The 26,337-nt window shown below is 39.8% G+C and overlaps 1 protein-coding gene across 2 annotated transcripts in view; it reads left to right on the forward strand.

The window, feature by feature from the left end:
* Positions 1–1,403: 1,403 nt before the first annotated feature.
* Positions 1,404–26,337, forward strand: part of barhl2 (BarH-like homeobox 2) — a 44,990-nt gene continuing 20,056 nt past the window's right edge. The window contains exons 1-3 of one of the 2 annotated variants that reach the window (XM_058777874.1): positions 1,404–1,541; positions 6,824–7,056; positions 7,426–7,504. The gene's annotated coding sequence lies outside the window, so the exon portion shown is untranslated. Of the gene's footprint in view, positions 1,542–6,788; positions 7,057–7,425; positions 7,505–26,337 lie in introns of both variants that reach the window. The other variant, XM_058777875.1, reaches the window with a different exon arrangement.

Consider the following 26,337-nt stretch of genomic DNA (forward strand, 5'->3'; position numbering starts at 1 on the left):
CCAACTCCTCACTCCTAATCTATTTTCATCCCATTTTAGGGATAGGGGAGTTCTCTGGGTTCGGGCTGTATTCCGGCCTCGGAGCCCTCCCCCAGGACAGCATGCCAAAATATGCTTACTATTTGCTATCAGATTAGATGTAAGGGTGAACTTGTTAAATAACATTTTGGTTATATCTGCCACTCCTACCTGTGGTCATTAAGTTTTGGTCAGCATTCAGACAGATTCACATGCATGTACTGTATGCGGTTATTTAACGCAGAATGAGCTCAGCTGGTAAAATAGAGTTAACAGAGAGCTCTTGGGAGAAAGGGACAGAGCAGAAAGAGTGCAGAATCATACTTCACCTCATTGATTTTTTCGATCGGTTTAAATGAGGAGCACTTTAGGCCAAGAGCTCACCACTGAGCCTTCAGTCCTCTGCTGGGTTAACTGAGCACCACGCTGCCATGCTACACGTAATTACAGCACACACTCTCACACCAGCTGAGATATGCTCTGCTATCCTATAATTACATAATGATCTGTTCTTTGTACATTTTCTAGAGCTCGGACACAATGTATAAATTAAGTCTTTTAGAGGCTGGCCTTTAAAAGTCATATCATATAAGCTTCATGTATGATAAAATGGACCTTTGAATAAAAATATAAATGGATGAGTGGGTGTTTTGTCTCGCTAAAATAATATTAATAATAAATAAATAAATAAATACAATTTTATTATAAATTTAATTATAAGATTACTTTCTTTAATTTAGCATTTAAATGATCTAAATCGTTGTTGTTGTTGTTGTTTTTATACAATCCACTCACACTTCACTTTATCGGCATCATATTCATCACATGTCATTCAGTAACAAATGACTTCCTAAAGCAAATATTGATTGAGACAACTCCATTGTCATACTGTTTACCTACCTGCCAATAAGCTATGCACCTCTGAGAGGCCCATCTGTATTGTACATATTTGTAGCATATCTGACATCTTGATCATTCCATTATAATACATCTGACATGTGTTGTCCCTGCACCTCGCAGTGTGAAATATAGATTTTCTATATTCTCCACAAGTCTTGTAATACACACCTATTATCTTACACACAACAGGGTTACTTTAAAATAGAAGAGATGATTATAAAGCTAGCATACACCAGCACACCTGCCCACAGACAGACACCACATGCACCATACACACCAAGAAATGAATAATGCATCCTGTGATTTATTATATATGGGTGTGCGTGCATGCAAACTTTAAAAATGAAACTGGTTAGCCCTCAGTACATTCAAATATATAAAGTAGTCTAGAGCTAAACTAGAGCACAACTGTGAACTTGGCCGGTTTAGTGTTTTTATTTATTACAATATCATCAAACATTAGAATTGCTGTCAAATATCTTGCACATCCATATTGTGTAGATGCAAATAGCTCAAGCTAGCATCATTTGTCTTACAGGGAGGAGAAATAAGGGATGTGACACGCACACATGCTGCATCACAAAGCAGAGTGAATCACCAGAGGAACAGCAGCACAATGACTGGTTTGTGTCTTCACGTTGATTGAATGATAACAAAGCGCACGAGTTACAAGCATCTCCTCATTTAACGACCCATTGGAGAGATAGAGAGAGAAAGGTAGGAACGAGTGGCAGGGCCCGGCGAACAGCTTGGCTCACCTCGTTAAAAGCTGGTTGACGTCTTGTAAATTTTCGAGGAGCACGGGCTGGTAAAAAAATCAGTCGCCAAACTTCCTCATAAGGGAAGAGGAGAGATCCAGTCCCCGCCCATCAGGACCGAGCGATGGGCGAGAGGAAGAACAGGCATCTGAGGAGAAGAAAGAGACGCAAACAGAGATAGAGACAAAAAGAGAGATAGAGATGAGAGGGAAGCACCCAGACATACAGTACACAAGCCAACGATAAATAACAGACGTATAAATTGCCTCGTTTTCTTGTTTTGGGTGATGTCGATTTAGCTGCTAATTGGTGACAGAAACTGTCAAACGGGTGGCAGCTAGTGATTGCAGTGGCTTCTGTCAGGATTAGGTGAGAGGAAAAGGGAAAAAAATGCTTTTTATCTGAAGAGAGAATGAGAGATATGCTGGCAGCTTCCTCCCATCTCCTCCCGTTGTCTGATATTTACCCAAAACACATTAAAAACACAAGGCAAAGAGAGCAAAGAAACAATAAGCTTGGCATTATAGGCCCCAGTTCTCTCGCTGTCTCTCAGACTGATCAGTGTGTTTGTTTGTAGAATCTTTGTTTGTTTGCTTGCAGGAAGGAACTGAACACACAAACACCCGTGTTAACCTATTCAGAGTAAGAGAGGGAGAAAGAGAGCGAGAGAGAGAGATAAAGGCTGACTGACTGATCTCCTGGGGCCGTCTCCTCCAAACCCTGCCTTGACTCCCCCTCTGTCCCGGGGAATATTGAGATGAGCAGTAATTAGGCTTTGATACTCTGGCAAATGAACAGTAATTAGAGGCTGCGAGTGAGGCTCCTCTGTCTGAGCTGCTCATCCAATATTCACATCATTATTGAACATTAGGATTAGCTCTCTTCCATGCACAAATAGCATGGCACAAACACTGCCCGCGCAGATGGTGACAGGGGGTGGCCGCCGGTGACACCGGTGCGTGTTTGCGCCGAACGTGTGGATATAAGTCAGATCTGTGTAAGTATTGCGCGATACAGTATTTCTAGAGGAGCGCGAGCGTGTGTGTGTGGGATGTAGAGATAGGTCACCCGTGTCTGGCCGCCTCTCAGAGGGGATTTTCTGGTTATTAGAGCAGTGCCAGATCATGGGCCAATTATACAGAAAACTGTCAGTCAAGATTGTGTGGCTACGTGATTAGAGCAAAAGGACAAAATCAGGTGAGGAGTGTGAATCTATCCGGGGCAGCTTTGATTTGCTAATGAGGGGAAGAGGGGAGAGGACCGGGGCCACCGTCCCCAGCTGTAGCTCCGCGCGCCTGCCTTCATTTTCGCTCTGACCTTCTTAGCGGATGCTGCTTTTGATGCAGGAGGGAGACAAAGAGAGGGAAAACTAGAGAACGCCGGGCGACTCTCTCTCCGGGAGTGGCGGGACCCCGGCCCTCAGCGGTGCACTTGCATGTGCCGCGGGTCACGGTCCGTAAATGAGACCGAAGCACCCCGCTAGCACCGAGAGGGCCAACGGTAATCAAAGTCAATGCCCTCTCTATTACAGCACGGGCCAAAGGCTCCTTAATTACCCTTAATAGCTTTAAACTCGCTAATTCCGTCTTGCTACCCCCTCGCATATTGCAGAAACACACCCACAAGTGGAGAGGAGGAGTTTAAAGGACAAGAGGAAGGAGGGACGGTGCATCAGCCATCTTCTCCCAGAATACTTCTGGCCCCGACTAGTCCTCTCGTTTTCAAAAAGGAAGAGCTGACGGTGGCTCCTAATTTAGTGGCTACTGTTCGGTGGGGCTGACACCGAGAGGCGTGGTGAGGAGGTCTTTGTCAGCTCAGCCTGGCAGCAGTGGCACTGGGGCGGTTAAGGTAGCAGAGGAGAAGAGGATGGTGCAAGCGGAGACAGGGTGCACGGCAGCCCTGCAGAAGCACGCGGCAGGGGCCTGTAATGAATGGAGCTGGGGGACGGGGAGGGGGATGACAGCTCTGGCAGCTGATGCATGAGCTCCATGCTAATTCCTCAGCCTGGCCGTGATGGATCCTGAAATCTTGACCAGACGTCCCATTAGCCCCTGTCCATGACAGCCCCAATAAAGATATTATCAAAATCCACTGAAACCTTTGAGGGAAGGCTAGGGGGCTCTGGCAGAGGGGCAGAGAGCGGGGTCAAAGCCGGAGAGTCTCTCGGATGGGTTCATCTCCCTCCGAAAGTTATTGATGAGTTAACCTCTTGGGCGCAGGTTAGTGGTGATGGATATATTGGGACTGGAGAACCACACAGGATAATGAGACGAGCAGTGAATCACTGTCCCACCCCTGTTAAAAATAGAATCCACTGTACGTCCTGCAAATAGAGTTGTGTTTTGTTTCGGCAGCAGAGATTATTCATGGACGGCGGCCCGTGAAAGAGAAGTATGTGCATATGCTGATGAGCTCGCATCTTGTGGTAAAGACAGGAAGTAGTTGCTCAGCTCAGCGAACCTGTGAATGCTTCGGCGTGACCCTCATTTCAATGTGCCGCCGTAATTCGGATACGAAGTCTGGTATCCTTAGTTACCACAGGACCCAGTCCAGGTGTGTTTACCATGAATCTTTTATCTTCCACAGCGCATCAGGCTAATATTTTTGACAAGCGGCACAGGGGATATAAATGACCCAGGCTTCGGACAAATAGGAAAACTGGTGCCTTGGCGTGCGGCGTCGTAGCGAGGGCGTTGGGAAAGCCACACGATTCCTGCGGTTGACAAATAGGGTGGGGAGAGCCGGCTAGGAAACGGAGAGAGAGGTTACAGTGACAGACAAGGAGCACAATTATCACACCATGATGAAAGAGCGGCGGCCGGCGAGCTCCATACCGTTAATTACACTCCTTTTTCCACAGGACTCTAATGTGAGGAAAAACACGCAATGACAAGTGTGTAAAAGAGCAAGCAGTAAATTACTGTCAGGAAAAATAAACGGAGGAGCGTGCGGCCTGCTCAGTGATTTACGGGGGCAATTAGTCACCGCCCCACGGAGATGCTGAGGACAGCAGCGGAGCGAGAGTGTCAGAGAGAGAGAGAGAACAGAGGAGGAGGGGTGGATGGAGAAGGGGAGAGCGAAAGAACGATTGTGTGCATGAGGAAGATAGAGAGGTGCACTTCAACCGCTGCCGAGAAAAGACAAGGAAGGAGAAAGTAAGAGGAAACGCTCAGGCTATTATGAATGACCTTCTGGATGCTAGCGGAACCTTATGTGCCCCTGATGGGCTATTTCTGTTCAGCCGCCCGCTGGCAGAGTCCTGGGCCGCAAACACGCGTGCCCCGGCCTAACGTTCTACAATTAAATCTGCTTACTTATCTGAAACAGCACAGGACACCTCAACAGAACTGGTTAAAGTACTGCATAAGTGAATTTAATGCAGAACAAAGTGAAACAAATGTGATGGCAGAATTTTTAAATAGCCGAGCTCCGTCTGAAAGAGGCTAACACCTGCGTCAGTAAAATAGGACAATAAACTACTGACTGCCACGCACACACTTACTCGAAGTTTCCCAAATGATTCCCAAATCTAAGCGCTAACTGAAGCATCTTATTTGAGTGGAAGTAATACAAGCTGTCATTATGGCAGATTTACAGTAGGACATGAATGGTCTTTAATCACTAAATGTTTGAAATGAACAGTCCCACATGCAGACACACTTTAATGGTCCTTAATCGACTTTAAAAGTGACACCGCAATGTCTCAGCGGATCAAAGCCGTCTCCTCTTCCACTGATGACGCCTGATTTCCTTTCTTGTGTTTGTAAACAGAGATTTCTAACAGCGAGGTCTCGTTTTCCAAAGACACATGTCCCTCATTTTTTTATTCGTAATATGATGCACGCCAGCTTTCATCCCACATTAAATACCTGCTGTACGTTTAACAAATTAAGGCCGCTGGGAATATTCCCATCCGCTGCTGAGACGAATGACATTAAATCGCTAAAGACAGATTGTGTCATTCCATTTTTGTTAATTTCACCCATTCTGATTGAGTGAGCAAGGCAAGACTGTGTTTCTCTCAGAGCAATGTGCTGCAGAAAGAGACAGAGACAGGCCTCAATAAGATACTGTCAGTTTGGGTGATTGCTTACAGATAGCTGATGAAATAAAAGCCTTTGTCAAGCGGGAAGTGAACTGAAGACAACACAGAAAGCTGTGCAATGGAGACGTCTGTACTAATTAGTCATGCTGATTGGAGGATGTCAGGTGAATCAGATGGTTTGAAAGTGATGCATAATCCCTGTACAGTTAGTAACTACATGAATCTATAGCCTTTATACAGGGAAGCTACATTAAAACTGTAGCATTTTTTGGAGCTACAACCTACATATAATTTAAAGTTGTTAAATGTACAGCTACACTACAAGCTAACAAAAAAGAAGCAATGAAATCAAGGTTAGATAATTGTTATTAAATGAATTCTTTATAATGTAAACAGAACAATTTTGGGCTCTAGAAAATAAGGAATTTTCATTTAATGGATCGTGATTAAAGGTGCAGTGTTTAACTGAAAACATAAATTTTAGTGCTGGGCAACGATTAATCGCGATTAATCGCATCCAAAATAAAAGTTTTTGTTTATATAATATATCTGTGTGTATTGTGTATATTTATTATGTGTATATAAAGACACACACATACAGTATATATTTTGAAAAGATTTACATGTATATATTTATTAATATAATTTATATGATATATAAATATATTTAATATATAAACATAACACATTTTTCTTAAATATATACATACATGGGTGTGTATTCATATATACATAATAAATACACACAATACACACACATATATTATGTACACAAAAACTTTTATTTTGGATGCGATTAATCGCGATTAATCGTTGCCCAGCACTAATAAATTTACAAAAAAAAAAAAGAAATAATTTTAAATAGAGTATAATTCGCCTATATATATATATATCTGTATGCACAACTGTTCAACGACAAATAATTAACAACTTTTTGCATGTTGAGTGATCTCATAATTAAAAAGTAAATAGTTTTAGCAAATGTATTTATTTTAAATATGCCAAATATTAGCAGACTATGCAAGAAAGTTTAATTGGTGGTTTTGCTTCTCATGCTCTTATTATAGATATAATCAGAAGTTCCCTATCCTGTGTGTGACAGACCCTCACTCTGGACCCAGCTTTCTGAAACTGTCAGCCATGGTTCACCCCAACATGATTAGGATTCAGGAAAAAAGAGAAAACAGCTGGTGATGAGTCAGAGTTTGATGGGTGAAGAAGCCCTGGCAATCAAAGCTGAAAAACTATGCCAGCATTTTACCTTCAGCCTGCACTAGCTCTGGTCAAGGGCATCTTTCTTTGTACATGACGCAAGTCGATGCATCTTTGTCACAGGTGCATCTTATTTTTATCCTTTAAACCCTTCCATTCCCCCGCTTCCTTCCCCCTGGCCACCGAAAATGATGGTTGTAGTGATATTTTTCAGCTCAGACATTTTCTAAGTCATCTAACAGTAAGCTGTCAACCTGCACAAGGTTTATACAGTGACATTTACAATCAATAGCCATTTTCAAAAGGCTAACGTTTTTCATGTCATGGCATGTCTTTGCCTTCCAGTGGAATGAACTGTCAGGCCAAGTCTGTGATGTGTTTACACTGATTTGAGCATTTTGGATTATTTCATCATTTTGACCAGTGCATAATATTTCTTTTAAATTTCCTGTTCTTTCTTTTTTACCCACTCTCTCTCATTTTAATAATCAGGTCCAGGATTGTGGGAAAATCTTAAGAAAATTTAAAACAGAAGAAAGGTCTGGAGAAACATGAAGATTTTCATTTTTGGGTAAGCTATTCTTTTTATATTAAAACTACTCTTTAAATATTAAAATGACAACAGAGTAAACAGACAATTGGAAAGAAGTATTATTCACTATAGTGGAAGTATTTGAAAATGATTGAATTCAGAGTTATTGCCAGAACTCCATAGCTGTAATAGACACAATCAAACAGTATTTTACATCTCCGGGGTCTGTGGTTATCCGTAAGATATATTTAGCCTGACTAAGCAAGATCAAACCACACCAGGTGCGGAAATGAATTAAATCATTATTTCACCTTGCATGTTTCCATCATTCAAGGTCTCATTCTCTGATGCAAAACTACTTGTTATTTAGCCCGTGAAAGTGAGAGGACCATGTTAATTGTTAATCCCGTGTTTAAATATTCATTGCTCCATGCAGACCTGTAATGCTTCAACAACTCCCTCATTTGATGTCAAGAGCTGGTCGAGGAAGGTGTCTTTGCCTTCTTATGCCTGTTTCCATGCATAATGCCTGTGATCAATTTTACATGTGCACCATACGCGTTATATATGCACATTCTGTTGTAATAATATTCATGTGATGGAGGGGGAGGGGGTGACATATATAAAGCTTATTAGAATTATAAGTTAAAACAGAATCTTTGATTAAGCTATTGTCCGGACAAAATGTAGGAACTTTGCTCAAGGTTCCAGGTTTATTTTCTTTATTATTGTAAGCTTTTGAGGATCAGTTTCTTTATGCTACTATGGAAAATTATTATGAAAAAAACATAAAACGGTTAGCTTCCGAATCAGAAATATGATTGGATGAGCTGAATTCAAAGTGATTGTAAAATGCAGATTAAAAACCTGCAACTGCACATGTTATCAATACATTAATATTAGTTAGGTGATATGTTGAATATATGATACATAATCTACATTCATGCCAAAGAATTATATTACCCAGCAGGAGAGTTTATTAGATGATGATGATTATTATTATTATATATTGTTGTTGTTGTTACTACTACCACCATTATTATTGTTATTATTATTATTAGTAGTAGAAGTATTGTTAAATAATGGTGTCTTTCATTAATTTAGTGATCATTTGACAATTGATACTTTTTCATGTCTTGGAAACTGATATTCTTTTCAGCTGTTTATTAGATTCTTCTTATATTATATTATATTATATTATATTATATTATATTATATTATATTATATTATATTATATTATATTATATTATATTATATTATATTATATTATATTATGTTACAGTGAATTTACCACAGCCTCTCATGGCATATTGTTTAGTTAAACATTGCTGCCAGTTTTTTTTTTGATTAGGGACATTTTTTTTTTTTAAATTTAGTGATCATTTGACAATTGATAATTTTTCATGTCTTGGAAACTGATATTCGTTTTTCAGCTGTAAAACTGCTAAAGTATTTCCAGGGTCACATTTAGTCACCTCAGCCAGCCATGCCATAAAACCACAGAGAACAGGGGTGAGATAGAGACAGAATGTGTGTGTGTGTGTGTGTGTGTGTGTGTGAAAGAGAGAGAGAGAGAGAGAGAGAGAGGAGCCATGAATCAATCTGTGTAATAGGGGGAAGGCCAAATGTAATAAATAATACAATAACAAGCCAAACTAATGAGCCGTTGCCAAGGTGAATTTCACAGAATAGTCCCCCTGTACAAAACCCCACTAATAATCCAGGGAAGCCAGCGGATGATAAAGCGGTGCCATAAGGCAACACCTGCGCAATTAAAACAGAGGATTCTTTCCCAACGTTACATTAATTTCAGCCTTTTGTAAAGGCCCAATGAGCACGCTAATAATCTAGTCTACTTGACTCTGTGTCTAGCCAAAACAGGGTGTCTAATTAGGTAAAGGTAATTAATTAGAGATAAACGGAGCTAATCAAGAGCCGTTAGCGCTCTGTCTGTCTCGTCATTAAGACACACAGGCTTCTCGCTCTCTCATTGGCTGCTTCACCAGCTCTTTAGCTATTGCCTAGAAATGTGAGGTTTTAACAGTATACCTGTTCAGATTTCAGAGCATTTGCCCAAGATACGCATACAGCTGAGATCTAAAAAAAAAAAACACCTCATTCAGAACTAGCACGTATGAAATGGATCAATCACATATATAAAAAAGTTCAAATGATGCCACCAGTTCCTGTTAATTGCAAATGTCTCATTCATCAGATCCGAGGAGCATTTTGATGGCAGGATTCATATGAGTGTCATCAGCCACTTCATTACCAAAAATCTGTTAACATGATTTTGATGATATGATGATAAAAGCTAGCTTAGCGGACCCTTGCGTTTCCTCTCACCATTAATTGGTGGAGTAGTGCGCTCTGATTGTGCTGATGGTGAGGGAAGTAGTGTGATGTTTAACACAGCATCACATTAGCGAAAATGAATAAAAATAACATGGATATGAATTTGCGTATTACCTCTCACCCCCTCCTCGGGGAAAATGTATCAGGACTTGCGCTTCGAAAATAACGGCTTGCTTCTCTGAGAGTCTCGTCAACGTTTCAGCTCTAATTACGAAAAGTGGAGCACTAAGCAGAAGCCAGAACTCACTCGAGACAAATCTCGAGCAGAGACTAAGTTCAAACAGGAAGGCCTCTACTCTGATGCGCATGTACCCATCATGTCCAATTGTCTGTGATTAAAATCCCGCTCTCTGCTATGGCTGGGACGAGATTATAAAAGTTGCAATTTAATGGTTAGCCTAATGGATGTTGACTGTGCATGTGAAGGGAAGGGCGACAAACAGGAGGAGAAGAAAATGGGAATAAGATATAAGGCATTAAAAATGTGCTAGATCTTGAAAAGGTTTGGTGAGTAGGATTTTTTGCATGTGTGTTGTGGGACTTTTGAGTTTAGGAATATTTTAGGAATTGTTATTATTCCCCCCCCCCTCCTTCGTCCTCATACACAAGGGACTCGTCTCCTACAAGGAGGCAGGCCGCTCCCTCGACACGCATCATTAGAGGGTTTTTTACAAGCGACAAGCAGGCTATTTGGCTGTCATTGGGATTGTTTGAAGAGAATATGTTTATCTGCCGTTTACTCTAGGGGGGCTGGCATCAGAGAGAAAGGCAAGCAGATAACCATGAGTGCTTGACACCACTGTTATGCATTTGTCAATAATAAGGATAATAGGTGAGGACCGTTGCCGTTAAATTGGCAGCTAGCTGGACCATGCCATCACAAATATCACTAGACCTTTGACCTTTACTGTCACATACCAGATGACCATCTCTGCCATCACTGCTAATTGCTAAGCTGAAGTATTTACACAATAAAATATAGGTTCTCCCCTTTCTTACTAAGTCTTTAAAGACAGAAGATCATCAAATTATTCTGCTAAGAAGGAACGTTAGAAGATACACTGAAAAAAATGTAAGGTAAGTGGTCGCGAATAATTTATTTTAGCTACATTTAATTAAAAAAAATATGTTGAAAGTTAGTCAACTAAATTTGTTTATTTAAATGTAGCTAAAATAAATTGATTGCAACCACTTACCTTAAAAAAAAATTAGTAAATTCAATGAATCATTTTTTTCAGTGTAGGTGTAAAATTTTATTTTAATGTATTCTCAGTTTAATGTTTACTATATATTTCTCAAGATTATTTTTCATTTTAGTTTAGTTCATATTTCAGCTGTGTTTTTTTAATGTTTTATTTTATGAACTTGTTTTTTTTTTTTTACCTTTAGTGCCATTTTAAATTAAATTAAATGATCGATTAGCTCAGAATATTACAAGATGAACAATTAATTTTCAGTTTTATGTGTGTGTACGTATTGTCAAACTTATTTTGAATTTATTTAATAAAAATGTAAAAAATCACAAATAGTTTCAGCAGTGATATTTATGGACATATTGCCAGAAGTATGCAAAAACGTTCATAAATTAAGTTACATCTGCATTTAAAGAAAAAAAAAATCAGCATAAATCACGATAGACAGACAGACAGACAGACAGACAAATAAATAATAAATAAATAAATAAATAAATGTATTTCATTTACACAACTTCACTGTAGGTTTTTTTTCTTTTAAATTTTTTAAATTACTTTTGTATTTTTATTTTCTTGATTACTTTTAGGCTAGTTTTAGTATATAAACCCTGAAATGTAAGACTTTATGTAATTTTTTCTAAATTAGTTACTTAATTAGTCCCAAGTACTCGTGAAACAAATTAAGAAATAACTTGTTAATAAGCCATTTTGCACAAAAATTATATAATAGGAGGATAAGAAGCTAACAAATAAATACACAAACACGTATAAAGAAAGTATGGCAAAAGAAAGTGAGCTTGAATGCTAAAGAAAATATTTGCTATCTCCACTGAATTTGTGTGAAAACAGAACGGTGGCCAACATACAGCATTTAAAAAAGCGAGTGCGACGAGGAGATGTGTGTTTGTGTGTGTGTGTGTGTGTGTGCATGTGTGGACATGATGGACTGTCAGACAAGAAACGAGGGACGATAATACGGCCATCACCGACCCAAAGTGTAGGGTGTGTGACTGCTAGAGTGTGTGCGGCATTTCCAATTGAAATGAGACAGAACGGAGGCATACAGATCCTCATTATCCCATTTCCCTCAGGGGGAGCGAAGGCAGCCTTTCAGTCAGAGGAAGACAAGAAAACGCGCTCTCTCTCCCTCTCTCTCTCTCTCTCTCTCACTCTCTCTCACTCTTTCTTTCTCACTCCATGACATGAATGTTTGTTGGGGGGAGGAGCACAGCAGATGAAAACTACATCAAATTACATTTAACAAACAAACAAATCGTGTGGCGGTGCTGGCTGAGCAGTGTAGCTAACGCTCTGAATCTGGGTTCCGTTTAGAGCTGTATTCACCAGGGGGGAAATGTGCCCAATACGAGATACAGGTCACATCACATTTCCCAGCGGAGCCCTGACAGTGAGGGAACAGGCCGCACATCACACGGACACGTCCTGTAGTATCGACTTCAGAGCGGCTGATTGCGCCAGCACCCGCCGGCGCTGTTTAGATAGTTTGACTACATCAAGCTCTTCTTCTCCATGCCTCTTACTGGTGCGATTAGAGAGGGGAGAAGATGAAAGGTGCTTGGTGTATTTTTAAAATTGTTGATTTTCCCCTCTAATGATAGCTGGTGCAATTAAGCACTGGCTTCAGGCTCTCTGTGTCCTTGTGTGAAAAATCTCAATTATATATGTGTGAGAGTGAGAGTGTAAGCATTTGTGTATGAATACTAGCACAGGGTTTGAAGCGTCTGCATGCATGTGTGTTTTCTGGAGATTGAGTGTGGCATGTGTTCGTGTACGTTGGTTTTCAAGATTGCAAATAGTTGTGTTTATGTCACTCTCAGCATGTGTAACTTACTGTCATGTTCGATATGTTCAATTCAGATCTATTATAAAATGTAGGCCTACAGTTGTGATGGCTAATCCTAGATTTCAATGTGTGTGTGTATGTATGTGTATATATATATATATATATATATATGTGTGTGTGTGTGTGTGTGTGTGTGTGTATACTGTACACACACACACACACACACATATATATATATATATATATATATATATATATATTCACCTTTATTATTGAAGGCACTACTATACAGTACATATTTCAGAGAAAGTGATAATATGAAATGAGACGTACATAGCAGGATTTTTAAAAGGTATACTTAATATACTTCCACCAAAAGTTTGGAATAATTAAGATTTTATTTAATGTTTTTGAAATACATCTCTGATGCTTGATAGGGAATAAATTACATTTTTTAATTCATTAAAGCAAAAAAAGAAACATTTTAATGATATTTAGCAATATTACTGTTTTTACAGTATTTTTATCAAATAAATGCAATTTGAATAATAATTGAACAAAAAACTGTGTAAACAGTAATATTGTGAAATGCTATTACAATTTAAACTGTTTTCTTTTTTAGTACATATTTAAAATGCAATTTGTTCCTGTAATGGCAAAGCTGAATTTTCAGATTTTTTAATTGGTGTGTGTGTGTTATATTTTTTTATATTTATGAAGTATCTATTGATGTCTGTAGAGAAAGGAAAAGGACACCAAGTGCAAAATTTGTAGACTTGAAATTTGGAGCAGTTTAAGGAAAATCACTGAGCTGAGTATTTGTAACAGAGCATTTCATTTACTTAACATTGTGAACACTCATTACTTGTGCCAGGCTCTTTCAGCAAGCATCCCATCACCCCTTGACTTCAGCCCTGTGAAATCCGCTGCAATTTTGCAAGCAGTCACTTGGTTTGGTAGACGATGAAAAGAAAAAAGTGTTTTTAGCAGAAGCTGTGAAGAGGGAATTGAGAGGAACACTTTTTCTATTCCTGTTTGATGCACCCTCCATACCTCAGGGTGCAGTTCTGGAAAATCTGGCGTGAACTTTCAGCACTTAAATGCTAAAACGTGACTGATTTGGGATGATAATAGGCGCCCTAATAGGAGTGGATCCCCAGCAATGGCTTCCAGTCCTGTTTCCTCCTGACTTAATGAAATCTGAGCAGACAGTTGGAGGGAGGACGAAAAGACAGAGGAGGAGAGAGAGAGAGAGAGAGAGAGAGAGAGTGAGAAAAATAGCACAAGGCATGATCCTCCTTGCCGGCAGAGAGGGGAACGGATCTTACAGCTTCTCTTTTGTTTGGGAGGAGGGTTGATGGCCAGGAGAGCAGCAGGTCAATACCAATAAGAGAAAGAGTCTAACACCAAACACCTGCACTTGGTGCAAAATAAACAAAAGAAAAATCTCTCCACAACAGCTTCAAGCATTATTGTACTCAATTGTTATAGTACTAAACATGACACATTTCTCTTTTTCAGAGAATAAGTCAGGTATCAATTATCATTTTCTGCCACAACAGGAGTAATTACAGTGTAATAAGTACTTAATAAGGCTATAATTACACATTAATTATCGTGAATAACACGGCACTCTTTCACAGATGAAAATATGTCACTTCAATTAGGTCTAATTGGCCTTGGGACACTTGAGCATAGATTAGTCATTATCCATCCCGCGAAAACCCCATTTAGATAAGTCAAGTCTCATCTGGACTCCTGATAAATGGAAAGTATACAGAGGTGGGGATGCTGTGAGTGCAATTGTTAAGACGAATCTGCCTGTCGAGGTGTTCGGGTCAATTGAATGTGTTCTTTAAACTTGACCGTCGCTGTAAATCACCTCGTCAACACATGCAGGTATCCTGCGGTGTTCTGTCACACACTGACAGAGCATTTGTTAAGGAGTTTAATTACTTGTGTGGCTTGAATCCAGAGTAGGCCTGTAAATATAAGCCTTATTTCTTTTAATCTGCCCTCTTTGTTGTGCCCTGGGTGCTGTGGTGTGCAATACATATGTGTTAAAAGATAGATAGCGAGAGAGAGAGAGACGAAGAGAGCAGAGCAAAAACTGTGAATGGACCTAAATTACAATGTAATGTTCGCTCTAACTTCAATAACAAGTCATTAGCAGACTGTCAGAGAGTTTCATTTATTTGTTATTACGGTGCCCACAGCGCAAATCACAGAGTTGGGAATGTACGCTGACTGCAATTAGACTGGAAGAAAGAATGCACAAAATATCTTTTAACGGCACATTGTCGAGAAATGGAGAAGTGAGCAACGTTTTAACGCCTCTGTGCATCGTTTTCATGCCTTGTTTCTAGTGTAATTTGCAATAATGGTGTTTGCATCATCAGCATCCTTATTATCATATCATGAACCATGGGAGAGCGTGTAATCAGGTTGATGTGTTTTAGAGGCACTTTCTCCTCCGTGTCTCACAGGCAGGGATAAAACACAGCAGGTCCTCCCTCTGAAAGAGCCGGAAAGCGCCAGCAGTGTCGCACGAGCTCGCATTATTATTATAATTTCTGATGCGTTTAATAGCCCCTGTTTTAGCTTTGAAGACAATCTTTAGGGAATATTGAATCAGAGCATTATTTTCTGCCCTGGATTCCTTGCGCAGACAAAACTCTGTTAATTAGCCCCATACCTATAAGCAGACTCTTCCTCTTCCCTCTGCCTTCATGATATTATTAACCGTGACTCCTTCACCCCCCTCCCCTCGTTTTCTGCTCTTCCCCAGTGTTGTTTTGTAATCAGAATACCCCATTGGCACTCATGTTTTTTGCATGCGTGATTGGGCTGAGCATTTTTCACCCAACATCCTCTCCTCCCATTAGAGCCGAGGCCTGAGGAAGCCCCTGTGAGTGGCTTCTTCCGCTAGCATGGCATGTGGAAAAGACCCCTAGTATCCTCTAGACTACCATAATGCTCTTTGCCGTTCACAGCCTCTTTAGAGCCGGTTCCTGCTTGCGAGGAGTTCAAAGTCCTTGTTAAACCCAACTGCCCCACAGTAAAACGGGCCGGGGACCCTTTAGAATGCATTTCACAAATCAATAAGCCCTCCCTAAGGATCTCCCTTTCTCTCTCTCTCTCTGTAACATCTCTAGGCTTGTCACAGAGGCTGTTGTAATGCAGAAGAAATTCCTTAAAGAATAGACAGAGATAACCGCGAGCAAGACAGAACGGAGCGCGAAGATGTTTTACACAGCCAAAGGGGCAATGCCAGGTACTCCCCACCAACCCAGACGGATGTTATTCACAAACAATATGCTAAACTCGTCACGGGGGATTTCGATTGTGTAGGAAGGATGGCTAGGGATAGAAATTCAGAAACCGACAACGTTTAAAAGCACGTTTTGTCTCTGCTTTTTCTTCAACTTGGAGACAGGGTATCAGTTTCAGTCAGGATTTAAAGGTAAACGTCGTTCAGGCTTGTGTGCTTTCGTTTCAGGGCTAGAAGGAAGATGCTTTGTGTATTCATGAGAAATGATTTGCTCTTTGGGAGACCTACTGTAAAAATATGTATTTTCTTCAAATACTCTCCATGAGCGATAGATATCGCTCACATCTTGTATCATAGCTCCCCATACGCTTTCACGAACCCTTGAGAGCAACACTAAATGTATTAAATGCACAGCACAGAAACAGCTTAACTTTATGTGACTGTTGGGGCAAGGTGTGCTGCAAAGCTATGGTCAGATTTTGGCCTGGGGCTGTTCAGAGAGCGTACAAAACTGAAACACTCCTCATTCAGTCAGACACAGAGCAGAGAGAGCAGGGGGGTAGAGACAGGAGATGAGGGAAGAGAAAGAGAAAGAGCTGTGTGTTGTGAAGAGATGGCATTTATGATAGGAGAGGGCTGCTTGATGTGGCACTGTGGCGCTGTAACAGCATTGTAAAGCCTGCTGACAGGCTGTTGTAGTTGCGTACTGATCACAGGCAGTAAAACTATGCAGATGGTGGCAGATGATCAGTGCTCTGTGAGCAGAATATAAATATGGCTGCCATCAGAGAGAACACACTCCCCTTAGACAAACACAACACTGATGCAGCGGCATCGGCTCGCACCAGCACTGCTGCTTTAAAGCTGGCTTTTAAAGTTTCTTTTTTTCCTTTTTTTCTGGGTTCAATGCAAGTTAAGCTCAATCTAAAACATTTGAGGCATAATGCTGAATACCCCCAACACACACACACACACACAAAAGTAAATATATAATAACCATAGAACTTGCAAGCAACTACTCAGTACTTAATTGTATAATTAAACAACTGTTGTAACAAAAAAATCTTAAAATAAAGGGTAACCAAAGCAAAGATTTACGTTGCAGTGATGTACTATGATCATCTTTATGATCATATTAAGGTTTTAGGTGTTGCATTGCCATTGTAACAAATGAAAATTGGATATTACATTATAGAAAAGTTAAGTAAGCAATTTCTTTTCCACACTAATATCATGTTAAAATTGGATATTTATTACTTAATTTACTCAGGAAGCATTTGCTTTCTTTACATTTAGCTGATTTCAATTTTCCCTTTAAAGCTTGCATTGAAAAAACAACAAAAATAAGACAGTTTCCAAACTTTTTTTTTTTAAGTAAACTGAATTTGTTAGTATTTAAAGTGTGTTATTATGCCACAAGTGCTGTCAGTGCTTGCACTGAACACATAATATTCTTTTAACTTCATCATCCCAAGCAATAAGACATATATTAATAAATTCCTTCCTGCTTTAACAGCCCAAAGGCTAGTCATCAGTTTGATGTTTAATACTGCATGCTATGAAAGATTCTTTTCAAATTAGTAATTATTTTATGAATGGCTTGATTAATTCATTTATATTGAGCCTGCACTGTATGTTGAGCTTGATGTGAGCTCAGGGACCTTATATGTACCGAACCTGCTGAGTTTTTACTGAGACACTTCAGATTAAGTAGCCCCCCTCCCTGCCTCAGTCCCAACTGGGGATGCTGCCTTCTGCTCTTTAAAAACCAGCATTACTAATTGGCAAACACTATAAACCGAGCCTTCCACTGCAGGCTCTTATCCACGAACAGCATACGTTTCGAGCTTTCATCTGGACTGTGATAAAATTAATTCACATCAAGCTACACTAGCTATACAAATAATTAGATATCAGGTCCATATTGTATTAAGAACTGAAATGATGCAGAGGCAAATTAATATGACAGCAAGTAATCCCGTTTCAACTACCGCTGTGGAGAGGAAGAGAAAAAAAGACCACAAGGTGGCTGCCGGCTATGCAGTCTCTGTTGTGTAATTAATGTAGCATTAAATTCTCCCATTAAGGTGACAGATGACAGTGTATATCACTGAGGCAGTCTACAGTGCCATCTTTGTAGGCAATGAGAGGGGGTTTGAAAAAAGATGGCTAGGTATGAATCATAATAAATGGTCTAAACATGCATTTTGATCAGATCCTTTACAGAAAGGACAAATTGGAGGACATGAGGTAGATTTATTTAACAAGCTAATTTGTGTCCCCTATTGCATGCTTGTACTGTTTTATCGGGAGTTCAGGATATTTAAAGAGATACTCTTCACCCAAAAATGAAAATTCTCTAATGATTTACTCACTCACATGCTGTCTGAAATGTACATGGCTTTCTTTCTTCAAATGAATACAAACAAAAATTTTTAGAAAAATAATCCATCTCTGTGGGTCCATATAATACAAGTGCAGGATCTTCAAAATTAACACCACACACGAAAAAAAAAAGTTAACATGACAGTAATCATATGTACCCAGTGGATGAATCAGTGTGTTCTCTGAAGTGAAACAATAGGTGCGTGTGAGAAAAAAAAAAAAAAAATCATCTAATATTTTAAACTTTTTAAACTATGAACCATTGGTTCTGGCCAGCTGTCCTAAGTGTATTCGTTAGACATAAAAATCAGCATGCTGTGAAGTGAAATTTAAGTGCATTTTGAAACTCTTGCAAAAACTGAGAAGTTTCAACACGCTTAGGTCATGCTTCACAATGTGCTGACTCATGCATCAACTCATTAACCCGTGTGTCACTGTTGGCTGGAAGCAGGTCCGGCTCCACGGTGGGGCCAGGGTGGGCCTGGCCCACCCAGTCAGAAGCTTGGCCCACCCTGGCCCCACACATAACAGCCAATCACAAAATTGTTGTGATATTCAATGGAGGTTCATATATTTTTTCTTTTTCGTTTTCTTACCGCCCACACCCAAATACGTGCTAATACTGTATTTTCGCGCATCAGGGAGCCGCTATCAACATGCGCGAAATTGAAATGCTTTTGAATGAGCGCTCGCGCCTTTCACTTTCACTTTCGATTTGGCGATCACGCGTACCCCAGTGAGCAAAGACACGTCCAAACAACGTCTTTTGTACTTCGTTTTTGAACGTCCAATTTTGGTCCCCTTAAGGTGCAGACTGTGACGCCAGATGACGTCTTTTTTCCAACGTCTAATGAACGTCCAGTATTGACGTCCACAGGACCTCTGTATAAGGGCTAATTGTAGGCCAAATGTGGTCTTTGTGGACGTCTTTTCTACATCAAACTTAAACTCATTTTAGACATCATGTACTCAATAAATAAATATTTAAATAACAAATAATGTTTCATCACAGGTAACCTATATTGATATTCATTAACCATGCTGATAAGAACAATGTTGATATTTGTCTTAAATAAAATAAATATTACATTCATTAATAATGTCAATTTTCTGCACATGTCTTCGACGTCCAAAAAAAGTTACCTAGTCCGACGTTCAAATGTAGAACTGCATATTGACGTCCAAATGGGGTCTTGGTTAGACGTCCAAATAGCGGACCTAGTTTGCACGTCGTGTAGACGTGCAGAATTGGTCTTGGACCGACGGACGCAATATAGACATAATCTGCACGTCCGTCAGACGTCTAATGTTTAGTGGGACAGTGCTCTGTGTAAAGGGAGAACATCTTACAAGATCAGATATTTGTCAATAAGCTAAGAATCTGTTGATGTATGGTTTCGTCAGTCTCAGTGGTGTAGTGCAGGGTATATTCAGGTATAAGGCTTATCAGTCGGCTGCGTAGCCTATACCTACTTCTAAATACCCTCTGATGCGCATTCAGTGGTGTCTCGCATTAGCCAAAATAATGACAGTCCACCACATGATTCGCTAATCAAATCGTCTGTGAATAAATGCAAATATTCCCTAAAAACACCCAGTAAAGACAGTGATGCGGTCAGGACGCTGGCTTCCCTTTAAATATGATTGATGATTGCGCGCCTGCTTTGTCCCCAGACAAGATGGCAAAATAATAATTAATTATTGATTTCTAATTTGAATCAGTACATTATAATATGAAAAGAAAAATCAAAAGGACCAGGTTTTTGCGATCAGATATTTTTAAACCGGTAAACTCCTGTAAACTTTTCAGTCCAAGGATCCAGTAAAGGAACGCGTTCAAACAGCAAGTTTAAAACAGCACTAATACAGAGAAAACCCGAGATCAGAGATTGCGGAGAGTCATTTCAGTTTGTATTTGGCTTAAAAGCACGAGTGTTTTATAATGGATTTTTTTCACTATATATAAAAATTGTAAATGGTATGGGGGAGGGGGAGGGGGAGGGGGAGGGAGGGATTACATTTGCCCGTCACTGCCATGGGAGAAACAATCAGTCAAACATAGGAATATGTACAATTCTGGAAAAATGTATCTCTTTTGGTTTTTTTTGGTTTTCAAATAGAGATCATATTCTCCTATGATTCTCAGTAGACAACTAAACAAATAGCTTGTAATTTACTAGAGGTTCTGACAAAATGTTAATTGCTGCGGTTTATTTAATTTGTAAAATTTGAATTATGTATTGCAAAATTTGCACCTCTGTTGTGGCTAATATTAATTTCATAATTATCCTTACTCCATGAAGTAGCAGAACTTACCTGAAAATGTGCAAATGGCCCATTTTGGGGTGAATTAAATGCAAGTCTTAAATGTCACTGTTTATAAGGCATTCATCCTTTCACTTTAAAAAAAATGGGGGCATAAAAATAGTAGCCTATATCCCCTGGCCTGGCTGGAAGCATGGTTAATAGTAAAAATAGTATTTTTGATAGCACTTTAGATTAGGGAATGCTATTAACTAGTCTTTTATTAGCATGCATATTACTAGCATATTAGCTGTTTATTAGTACTTATTAATGCCTTATTCTGCATGGCCATATTCTAGCTCCCTTAACCTAACTACCTTATACTAGCAATAAGCAGCAAATTAGGAGTTTATTGAGGGAAAACTCTTAGTTAATAGTGAATATATGTTCCCTTATATAAAGTGTTAACGTATTTTCTTACACACCACTGATTCATCTACAGGGGTCATATGGGTTACCGTCGTGTTCACTTTGTGTGGTTTTTTGACACGTCCACTTTGTAGATCCCATGCACTTGCTCTAAATGGACTCAAACAGATGGATTATTTTTCTAAGAATCTTTGTGTGCATCTGAAGATAGAAAGTCACATCTGGGCCAGCATGAGGGTAAGTAAATGATTTTTGGGTGGAGCATCCCTTTTAGTCTGTTTGTGCTTGAGGTGGACAGAGCCGTGAACGCCCTTTGACCTCTGAGCTTTGATTGAAGCATGTATAATTGGATGGCAACTGCTTTGGCTAATTAGCGCTGTGTTAATGCGCACTGCCCTGTGGCTTGTGTGGGGCACTGTCTGTCTGCGTGGGGGTCTGGCCAAGCTTTTCAAGACAGGCAGCGCTTGTGGGCAAGCCTCGTAGGTCATGCTGCATTACAGCTCCAGTACCAACCTCCAAGCACAGGCCAAGGACGCCCTGAGATGGTCACCATCCTTGTGAAGTCAAGACAGGAAGCTCCTTGCTTGTCCCCACATGATAATCATCCATCTGCAGACTACAGAGGTTGGCTAAAGGCTCTGACATCACAGAAGAGAACTGCTGATTTTCTGTGCGGCTGCTAATTCAAATTAACTCTCCTTTTGACCTGTCTTGTTCATTGACCTGACTGTAAGTCTGTTTTCTTCCATTCTGTTGATACTTGGCAACCCCACCAGCCTCCACGGCTGGATGGAAGAGCCATTGCTGTGACTGGCAACAGCAGCCATTTTTATTGGGTCAGGTCATGTTTAAGCTATTGGTCAGGTTGGTAGGGGAGGAAAGAGGTGGGAGTTGATTAAAAACCTTCGTTAATGATGTTAAGCAGACCCTTGTCATTAATCTGAGCAGTGGTTGGTGGCCAGGTCTGGTGGCAGAGTGATTGATGTAGGCCGTACTCGTTCACGCAGGGTGGCTGCTTGTAGATCACACTGAGTACATGTGATTGCTGTGGAGACTGTCTCCTCCTTGCCGTCCACTAAAACAACAGCTGCACACATGCACAGTGAAGAGCCGTGCAGGAAGGTATAAGACCTCTAGATCTTGTTAACCTAAATAAGCCAATTACTTGAATTACTTGCATTCAGTAACAGAGAAAACATAGAGTTGTTTAATTAGAAGAAGTCCATATAATTCCTACACATTTTTTTATAACTTACTATCGTTGCGTGCAATCAATTTACAGTTTGTTACTTAATTCCATTTGAATTGGAACAATGCAAATAATTATCATTTTAAAAGTTAGAATTTAGTATTCAACAAAAAATTATTCCGTTATAGTCTAGAAAAAATGTAAACAGTCATTGCTAAACATATAAAATGATATGTTGTAATATACAGTGATATACTTAATAGTGTATTAAAGTGAGTAACTTCATCAAGGGGGCAAATTATTTAATATGTTGTATGTGTGCATGCAACCCAAATTCAAATGCTTCTCGGTCCTTTTACATTTACAATTATCCATTTGCCAGACACTTTTATCCAAAACAACTTTGACACATTCCCTGGGAATCGAACCCATGCTCTAAAACTTAAGCTACAGTAAGGTTTCTTTTTGTTGTATCTATTAGGTTTAAACAAATAAATTCAGGTTTGTACAACAGGACTAAAACAAAGGCTCCATTTTAAAGTGTGACAAGTCAATGGATAACTACGGTGTTTATAGATAACTACATCAATAAATCAACTGTTTGCTGAAACTTCAGTACACTGCCAGTTTTATTTTGCCTTTAAAACCTAGTCAATTATTTAGAAATAGTCAATTACTGCATTTGTTATCGAAGAATTAAATAAAATAAAAACAAAATTCTAATTTTGCTATTTTCCATAGCTGTAAACATAGCTTTATTTTACAGTATGTGCATGTATTTACAGTGTACTTACCTAGGGTAATATAAGGTAACTACATTGGTTAAGATTAGGTTTAGGGGTAGGTTCAGGGTTAGTACCCATGCATATCATATCAGGTTATGTACATGCATATCAGGACTGTAAAATAAAGGGTCGCCGTGATTTTGCCAAGTCAGACATGTTCCTGGATCAATATCTTTTGTTGATCCGGGAACAATATTACTGCCCAAAAACATAGACCTAACCCTATACCTAGCCCTAAACCTAATCCTACCCACAATGTATCCCCAAAATCAGAGGAAAATGATAGATGAATAACAAGGGTGCAGAAGCACCTAACTGTTGTTGTAAGCCTAAAACAGACATTTCCTGTAAATTTATTCCTCAATTCTGATTGGTTGATTGGGTTGAATGTTGATCCAGGAACATGTTGTACTTGGTGAAATCACATTCACCTAAAATAAAGCGCTAACCAAATTACCGACCATTGTTATTGATTTAGATAAACACTTGAATGACTTCACTGAAAGGCCAGTGAGAGGATAATGAACTGAACATCTTTAAATATCTTCATCATTGTTGAATTCAGGTGGGTAGGGAAATCATTGTGTGGAGTGAAGTCTCACACGTCCACTGACTCCTGGTGCCCATGTCTTCTGCTCTTTTCCTTTCAACTTTCTCCACTGCTTCCAAACATGGAGTTTGGTGTAAGAAAGAGATAAGTGCTTCTCCTGAGATGACCCTCTGAGCCTAAATTGCCTTTCAGTTCTGGGTCAGAAAGTCCAGGATGTGCATGTTTAAGTCCTTATCATTAATCACACGTAGACAGTCAATTAAGTACATCTGAGCCTCAGATCTCAGGCCAGTGAAGGTGTCATGGTGAAATAAAACATGGTATACTCCTGAATTAGAACAAGCACGTTTAATTGTGGTTTTATTACAATTACATTCTCCTTACATTAGCTTTACTATAAAATTAGCATGTTAACTGACAGTCCCTGCTCATATTTGAGCCATTGTATTCTAAGAATATACACTAAAGTAAGACTTTTATAAGCGAGAATGGGTCCCTGTAGCTGCAATAGAGATGTCAGGATGTACTGAAGGGTCAGTAGGTTCAGAGGGGCTTTTCACTCCAGGTTGACCTTGGACCAGACAGATTTATCCTCTGTCAGGTCTCTGTTTGAGAGGGGGACTCCAGCAGACCACTTTTTGGCTGTAGGACAGCCTCATAGCAGGCACATGCTTGTGACGTTCTCCCTTTGTTCTTTGACATGTTTGTTTCAAACATCTTAACGTCTCTTTCTCGCTCTCTCTTCTCTCTTTTTCTCTCACTCTCAATTTTTGTTACACTTGTTTCTTTATTCTGTTGTCACATAGCAAATAATGCTCTTGGCTATAAGAGTGAGGTGCGGACATGAGGGGATAATCTTTTTTAACACTCTGTCGAAGGAAAGCAAATTAAAAACAAGTCTACCCATTTGCACGCATAATCACAGCAAATTGCCCATAGCTCATTTGTGTATTGTTTGTCGGGTAAGATCGAGCCGATTCTACTCGTTTGACAGCTTAGTTAGCAGTTGATAGAGCTGTGAAATATCACACTCTCCATAACCATGGACTTGTTTTCAATTTGGAAACCACATCCGCAGTTCTGCATTGCATTTTTCTTTTTTTAAACAGACACAGTGTTTATACGATTACACTCAGTTTGTGAAATCATCATAAAGATTTTTATTAAAAACTGGCAGTAGTTCAGTATTTCTCCCAATTTGTTTCATACATAATATTTCCTTCAAAACCATATCAGTTGGTAGAAGCTTCCGTGTTTTACCCCCCCTTTTTATCCTCACCTAGCATGTGCATGTGTGTGTAAACTGTGGGTTGACATGAGTTAATTATTGATTAAACATGAGGGAGGCACATAAAAACAGCAAGGTCTTCCCTCAGGACCAACCAAAACTCACAGGGGCAGCCGCATGCTACACTGCCACATCATTTTCCCAAGAGCCTGTGCCCCGATGAGACCACTGGCTCGATAATGAGTTGTTTGCAGACCTCAAGAACACAGTGATGATGACCTGTGACCTCCAAGCACATTGTCTGGGGAGCATGAGGTAAGGGAGAGAAAACAGAGGGAAAGCAGAGAGGGAAGAGGAGGAGGGAGAGTAGTGTTTTAGCTCAAGTGTTTTCTTGTTGGTGGTGTCTTGGCTCTCGTGTTAAACCCCTGTGGCCTGGAGAGCTGTAAGGATAACATGGTGCTTTGTCTTTGAGCTCGGATCGATTCGCCACTTGATAAAATGCATCCAGTTTTTGTTGATAAACTGTAACTCTGTCATTGCTTGTTTGTATGGCGGACCCGTTCAAGCACGGGAACTCAAGGACAGACGCTCGCACATCGATGCACGACGCGCGCACACACAAACACACTAATGGCTATGATTAATGTTCTGTATCTCTGAGAAAAATAAACCAGTTTCTCCTGTGTGTCGCACAAAGGTGCTAAAGGAGAAACAGTTTATCATCCGTGTCACGCGCATGTTCAGTTTGATCCCTCTGTGCGAAAGTTGTGTAATTATTTTACAACGAAATTCCCAGTCTTTCAACAGACAAAAAAATATGGATTTGTGCCCACATAATAATCCTTGATCCCCCTCAACAGAATATTTACAAAGTTTCAACATATGTAAGTCAGTGCAAGCCATTATTGATGATATTTTCTTGGCTAACAGCCGGTAAAAATAAACAGATAAAAGCTGAGATGGCGGTAAGTAAACAGCACATGCTCCCTCGTGCTCCGTAAAATTCCTCACAGATGGAGCGAGCGTTTCCGTGAGGATGTCCACGGCGCGCAGACAGGTCTGCGTCGTTCATAATAATCACAGTGACAATCTGACTGAGAAGAGATCTCTATTCGCATCCTAGGATGCCAGTATTCCAGGCTGGCACCACTGTGCCCAGTGAGGGGAAGAGCCCATCTAATTAATCCTCCTGGTTCCATGTCATGTGATTAAATTAAAGAAGCCCCCCCACGGGCCCACCCTGCTACAAACACTTCCAATAATCATCTGTTTTGCTTTCCTATTTAAGCCTGTTTCAGCTCTCTGATGAGGAGATAATTACCGCCGCGGTCTCGCTCGCACTTCCCTTACGTCCAATGTTCATTAATAACAAAAAGAGGTTGAAGGTTAAAAACTCATTTAATTGCCTTTATGTTAATGACATTATGAATAGCCACAG

Source organism: Onychostoma macrolepis, chromosome 06, assembly GCF_012432095.1.
Source record: "Onychostoma macrolepis isolate SWU-2019 chromosome 06, ASM1243209v1, whole genome shotgun sequence".
NCBI classification, from domain to species: Eukaryota; Metazoa; Chordata; class Actinopteri; order Cypriniformes; family Cyprinidae; genus Onychostoma; species Onychostoma macrolepis.